Here is a 7,080-nt window from a genome sequence, read left to right as displayed (position 1 = left end):
TATTTATTATTTCGACACTCCTGCACTTGGAAGAAAACATCAATCTTTTAGTCGTGTCAACAAGTTTTACAATTCTCATTCACTCTCCTAGTGGTCGAGCACTTTGGATCCTTTACCTATTGATTTTTCTTTGTTGTTCTCACATAATTTCACATCAAAGGTAACCTACAACACTCTAATTGATTCAATTCTAGATAATTTTGCATTTCCCCCAAATTGTGTTTAAGAACCCTAATTTCAATTCAAGAAAATTGTATAATTTCAAACCAAATTTAAGCTAATTCAAAAAATTATATTTCAATTCCATCTTAGATTTTCATGTTGGTAATATTTCATACAACTTCAAAAATTGACACAATTATTTATATGCAATAAGAAATTGAAAAGAGATGCTCAAAATAATTCTAGTTACTGCACCATCCATCAATTCACATCAATCTCTTAAGTTAACATTAGCATAATTTCTATACTTGCATATTCATAATTGAAAGAAATACGCTAATATGCTTAAGTTTCAGTTTCAACCCTTGTATTAGTCTCTAGATACTCTTCTAAAATCATAATTTACTAAGGATTAACATTAAATTTCTATTATCTCTCTTTCTTACTAAATTGTTCATGTTTCCAACAATTTGCACTATAACATTTTACACCTCAATTTTCCCTGTTTCATTCTTTTAAATTTGTTTTATAAACATTGACTTCAACATACATTCACAACATATGTAAGAATTTACATAGAAACACTTTCTAACAATCAATGTGAGTTATATCTCCATCGTGAGCTCTATTCCATTTTAGTAGCATAGGATGTGAGTAGAAAAAGGAGTAAACAACTAACTTCAATGTAACAAAGCTCCCTCTATAGAGATCTATTTGTGACACTACTAGTAGAGGATCCAAGAAGGGATGTAGTATTTGCATATGCTGAAAAACTTTCTCCCATTAGTAGTAGCACCAAGACACTGTAGTAGGGAGAAGAGACAAATATGGTCTGAAAAACAAGAGCAGACATCAAACTTCAACATAGCAAAGCTCCCTCTATAGAGATCTATTTGTGGCTCTACTAGTGGGGCATCAAAGAATGGATGTACTAGTTTCAAACCATTTACAATTTTCTCCCACCAATGTTAGCATTAAAACACAATAGTAGGGAGAAGAGACAAATCTAGACTGAAAAACAAGAAGAAGACTGAAACTTCAATAGAGTAAAGCTCCCTCTACAAGTGTCTGTTTGCTGCACTATCAACAAGGAATCGAAGAGGACACAAAGGAGCTTCAAATTCATTAGGCTCTCCTCCTCTAGTAGAGACAACATGTGATTCCACATGTTGGTCGTGGCAATGCTACATGATTCCACGTGCATTGGGATTACCTAGTAGCCTTGAAAGGTTTTCAATAGTTCTTAGACAACCATAAAAACCTTGGAAGGTCAATTCCTAACTCTAAACCATTTATTTGATAAATTGTTAGTTTTTGGCACAACTTATTAATTGTGCGTATGATTTTGGAACTGTTTAAATGATGATTTATGATTGATTGAGCTAGGATAATAAACAATTATCAATTTGTCTTTATTACATATGACCAAATCTCTTTAAAAATATAAGAAAATCAAATCATTTAGTATTTTCATATGAAAATAAAAATATGTGTGTGTTTTGGCATGCATTTTAAGATTTAATAATTATTTTATTAAATTATGAGAATTTAGCCAATATTTCAATAAATCTTCTTTTTTTAATTAATGAGAATTAATAGTTAAAAAACCTGGTATAAAATGTTGAATCTACAAGTGAGGCTGATTTTTGAAATATAAATAATTGACTAGAAAATTCTAAGAGTTATTCTAAATATTCACCAATTTTAATTGGGAGTACTTTTTACCATAATACACAAATTAAGAAGAACATTATTTTCAACGAATTTATTTGGGTACATAAGTTCATAATAAATTCTTAACACCGGGTTTATTCATACAAGTGAATCTTAATCCTAAACCTTTAAACCACATCAAACCACACAAACCAGCTTACCTCAAGTAAAATGTACTATAGATGCTAATACCTTCCCTAGCCACAACTAGTCTATTACCCTTAAATCTCTGATGAGATTAGTACACCTGAGTTTTCTAGTGACCCTGAACCAAAAAACTAGATGGTGACTCCAATGACCCCCCTCCCGATGCCACATGTTCATATGCAATAACTATGATGAAAGAATTTAAAATGATAAATCTTGTTTGATGAGATTTTTTTTTGCATTCAAGTGAAACAATCTCTAGGATAAATTTTGTTTTACAAGAAAAGTATATTGCAAATCTTTTCAAGAAATTAAACATGTCAAATGTAAACCAATAGTATCTCCTATGACAACAAATGAAAAGTTATAGCAAAATGATGGTGTGGCTAGGATGGATTAAAATATTTTTTAAAGTCTTATTAGATCTTTAATCTATCTCACAAATTTAAGATTTGGCTCAATCTACTTTAGGTTGCTGCCTTCTTCCTATCATGGCTCCTTAACCATTTCTCTTGTCCGGTAGAAAGAGTTGTCTCTTCTTTCTTTCATGTGTGGTCTCTCTTATATCACATTTCATCTCTTGTGCAATAACTTGTTAACTTGAACCCTCTTTCTTAGGCTTCTCTTGTCTCTTTTTGTTGTAAGGTTCTAATTCTCTTGTTGGGCATTATTATCTTACACCTCTATTTTTTTTTTTTAAGTGTTACATGTTCATTCACTCTATTTTGGGATTTCACACTTTTTAGTCCCTCTAAAAGCTCACTAGTTCAAACTAGCTCTAATACTATATTAAAAGAAAAATAAAAATAGAAACATGATAAAAAATAAATCCTATTCATATTACAATACTCTCCTACGAGAGTGTCCCTGTATACTTGAACTTAGATTTTCAATACTCTAAACACATTTATATTAATTTATGATAATTAAATAAACTTAAAAGATACATACATTCTTAATAGTTACATGCATATATACCTAGGAGAACTAAGATACACTTTAAATAAAAACTTCAAAATTAATTCCAACATTAGCAGCAGAAACGACCGCAATAACATAAACTTTCTGGCCATTGTCATTGTAACAGCAGGGACCTGGACTCCCAATTTGCAAACCTCTCTTTGAACATATAAGGATGTCAATTCTAGCCGAGACCCTGTGACTGGTTCACTCCGCATTTAGACATGTTATAGCCAGGAGATTTGCTGTGCCGCTACTTTGCCTGGGTCGAGCTTTCCAAGTCTAGCCATCTCCATTTGACCACAATTGTTGTTACCACTGAGTGGGATAAAGGCCAGCTTTCATCCTATTCCACACCCGATTCGCACTTTCTGTTTCTCTTCGTCCCTGTCCTTTTCTAATCTGATAAATATCTTCATGTGCACCAGGTGGTCATTGTTCAGTCAGATGACTTACCGGAGTTTGTAGCTAAGGTTCCTATTTTGGCCTCTCCTCTATGTTCAAGTTATCAGAAATCAGGAAATTTGTATTCGTTTCTGATCCATTTAGAAGATAGCAATATCTGGAATCTAATGTAGCTGTGAAGGATTTAGGGATTGTTGGATGTGCATGCATTGTCTGTAATGTGTTATTCATAGGAAATGCTTTCCTGTAAAATCTGTTCAGTGAAATCCATTTTTGCTTCCTGCACTGTTTAAAAGCTATAGGGCAGGATTGACGGGTGATGTTATAGAATTGCTTTTGCGCAAGCTTGGGAAAGACTTGCAATTTACCTCATACTTTGCTCAAGCCTGGGAAAGGCTTACAGAATGATGAGGTTCTCTAGCCCTCCGTTGATTATGCTTTGATCATAGGTCGTTTGAACCTTCAACCTTGTATATGCTTGGCTGCCCTGCTTTTGGTAGGTTTTAACATCATGCCCATTTTCCCTGGACACAGTATACAAGCCATCTCTATTGCCTCTCTCGCTCTTTTTCTAGTGACTCTCACTGCCGAAAATCTTCGAGCTTCTCAAATAAAATATCATGATTCTAAAACACCAGTTTTTCAACAATGTCGGAGAAAGGCCTTTGACAAATCTTGGAAATAAAAGATTGGCCTGTTGGTGTGTTGCTGCATCAAGAAATGGAAGTTGAAGAGGGGAAAAAGGGAGATTGAGATAGCACAGACTTTTTACTTGATTATAAATAAATTTTAGAAATTACATCACGAATGAGCCATCATGACCAAACAATAGCAAAAAACAGCATGAACCGTACTTTCCTCTGAAATTTCCCACGAACAAGAACTTCCTGCTGGAAAAAAACATGATAAACTACAAGGACAGCACCAGTATAAACCTCACTAGTCTATGAATTTTGCCCAAATTTTCCAATGCCTCTGATATTGTAAAAGGAGGTGTTCCTCGGACTCTTCACGTGTCAGACCCCTTCTAGCTAGAACACCCCTAGTATTGATTCTGTTAAGAATAGCTAACCAGCAAAAAAATCTCGCCTTGAAAGGATCTACCCCTTTCCATAAACCATAAAAAGAAAAACTATTAGCAGATTGATGAAGAGGTAAAGAGATTCCACACATCGATGACAAACCAGACTTGATAGTCACCAACAACCTCCCTCATAACAACTTTGAGCCTATTAGCCAGTGCCTTTGAGATAATCCTGTACAAACTCCCACAAAGACTGATTCTGTCCGCACCAGAAACAGAGTTTGAAACATTCCACACTTTAAGACCCTCCTTGATAGTTTTAATAACTTTCGCCATTCTGTCCGAACCAGAAACAGAGTTTATAGCTGAAGACCGTAAGTGTTGCATGACCACCTTGAAATCAGGTCGCAGCCACCAAGAAGTTAGAAATTTGAATGGTTTAGGACCCCCAATTTGTGCTATCCGTTTTCATCATGATGGGCCGGGGATCCGATGTATACTTGGGAAGACCAAACAAAGAAGCAGACGGAAATGTTCGAAACCATGCCGTAGACATGAAGGCTCTGTCAATTTCACTAGCAGAATTCCCCCTTGACACTCCAACAGAGGTAAACTTTTTCCCACACAGAGGTAGTTCTAACAATTCACGTGTTGTTAAACAATCTCGAAAGGCTTTCATGTAGCAGGAGTAGTTCTTACATCCTTTGCGATCAAAGGGATGCAAAATCTCATTGAAATCTTCGATAACACACCTAGGCTTAGAGACACTGCCCTTAAAATGCACCAAATAGTCCACTAATTCTTGTTTATGAGAGTGGTTATTAGGGGCATACACCATTGTAATCGTACATTCAAAAATACACTAAACAAAATACCTTAATATCAAGGACTCTCCCCTTAATAACCACTAAAAAAGAATTATACAATATACTAAAAGAAATCAATACCTCTATTACTATTTACCGAGACACAAAGCACTGTAGATTTAAGCAGTGTTATGACAAACTAGCCCTTGCCCTAGAGAGTTGCAAGGGTAGCAAGGGAGGGTTGAGGTTATCTTTTCACTGGAATGCATTTTACATTGAAAGGTTTGTTGGAGAGAAAATAGTCAGCTCAAGTTTTGATAGAGTTAGGGGCCTTGGGATGTAGACACCTGGCACTAGGGCTGAGGGTGGCATGCCTTAGGTGTGAACAAAACTCGCGCCCCACGTGGGGACACGTGAGGGCTGAGGGTGGCATGCCTTAGGTGTGAGCAAAACTCGCGCCCCACGTGTCATGCTTAGGCTGCCCTAGCTGTGTGCAAGCTAGACCTGCACGCGCACTTGGTGCTAGGGCTGGCTTGCCCTGGGTGCTAACCAAACCTGCACGCCATGTGGGACACTAGGTGCTAGGTCTGCCCAAGGCTCATAGGTCTAACGCCAAGATCTAGTTTTCTTAGGTCATTCAACAAGACTTAGTGCTTATGGGTATAGCGTCAAGGCCCACCTCTAATAGGTTGTATGTCAAGACTCAATTTTCTTGGGTCCTTTGTCAAAACTCGAACCCAAACTCAACCATCTTAGGTGCGACCACAGATCTAACCCCTTTGATTCTGGACGCCAACCTAAAACCCAAACCCCTTGGGTCTGGACACAGACCTAAAACCCTAATCACCTTGGGTCCGGGGTAGGGACACAAACCCAACCCCTAACCCCATTGGGTGTAGACAAGGACCCAAACCCAACCCCTAACCCTATTGGGTGTAGACAAGGACCCAAACCCCCAACCCGACTTGGTTCCAAACACGGACCCAAACTCCCAACCACCTTGGGTCCAACAATGGGACGCAGACTCAGCCCTCTTAGGTGCGCACATGAAACCAAACCCTCAACTACCTTGGGTCTAGGGTTAGACATGGACCCAGCCTTCACACCCCTTGGTTCAAAACTCAGACCCAAATCACAACTGTCTTGGGTTGGGACATGGCCCAGCCCCCAACCCCTTTGGGTTCCCACATGGACCCATATCCGCAACCCACTTTCAATCCATACATAGACCCAACCCCTGTTGTGGCTGAAAAAGGACCCAACCCTTTAGTTCTTGACACAGCCCCGTCCCCAACCCCTTAGATAAAGAAAATCACAAGTTCTACACTTTTCATTCACTCTTCTTGTGGCTGGCTGATTAGTACTTAAAAGTGCAGTTTTATCAAGGTTTTATATCATCATTTTGCACTTGAAATATCAATAACTCTTTAACTAAAGCATGTTTTATAATAACATATCTAACAATATAAGATACCTTTAATTTATGGTAAATGTTTATTTTAAATGCAGGCCTATCACATAAATAAAAAGATTGATTGATGAGTTTAAGAACTGAAATTGAAAGGATAAAGAGATGGTCAAACTTAGAAAAGAGATGTTGGTGCAGTCCAAACTGGAATACTGTTCAGTAATTGGGTAATAGCTGGAGCTATAGATCTCGGATTTAGGTCTACTTTATATGGATGGAAAGGTAAGACATAGACCTACAACTTTTATATGGAATATAAGATTTAAAAAGGACATTCTCAAGTTTAAATTGTAGCAACAAAAAAGAAGTTTGAATTTGTCCTACAGCTCAAAAACTATTTAGTGTTTGACCCATATCTAAAGTTCTAGAAGTTCAAATGACCTCCATTTTTTTTT

This window comes from Populus euphratica, unplaced genomic scaffold, assembly GCF_000495115.2.
Source record: "Populus euphratica unplaced genomic scaffold, PopEup_1.0 scaffold284.1, whole genome shotgun sequence".
Classification (NCBI taxonomy): domain Eukaryota; kingdom Viridiplantae; phylum Streptophyta; class Magnoliopsida; order Malpighiales; family Salicaceae; genus Populus; species Populus euphratica.
Note: the sequence above shows the minus strand (reverse complement) of the source record.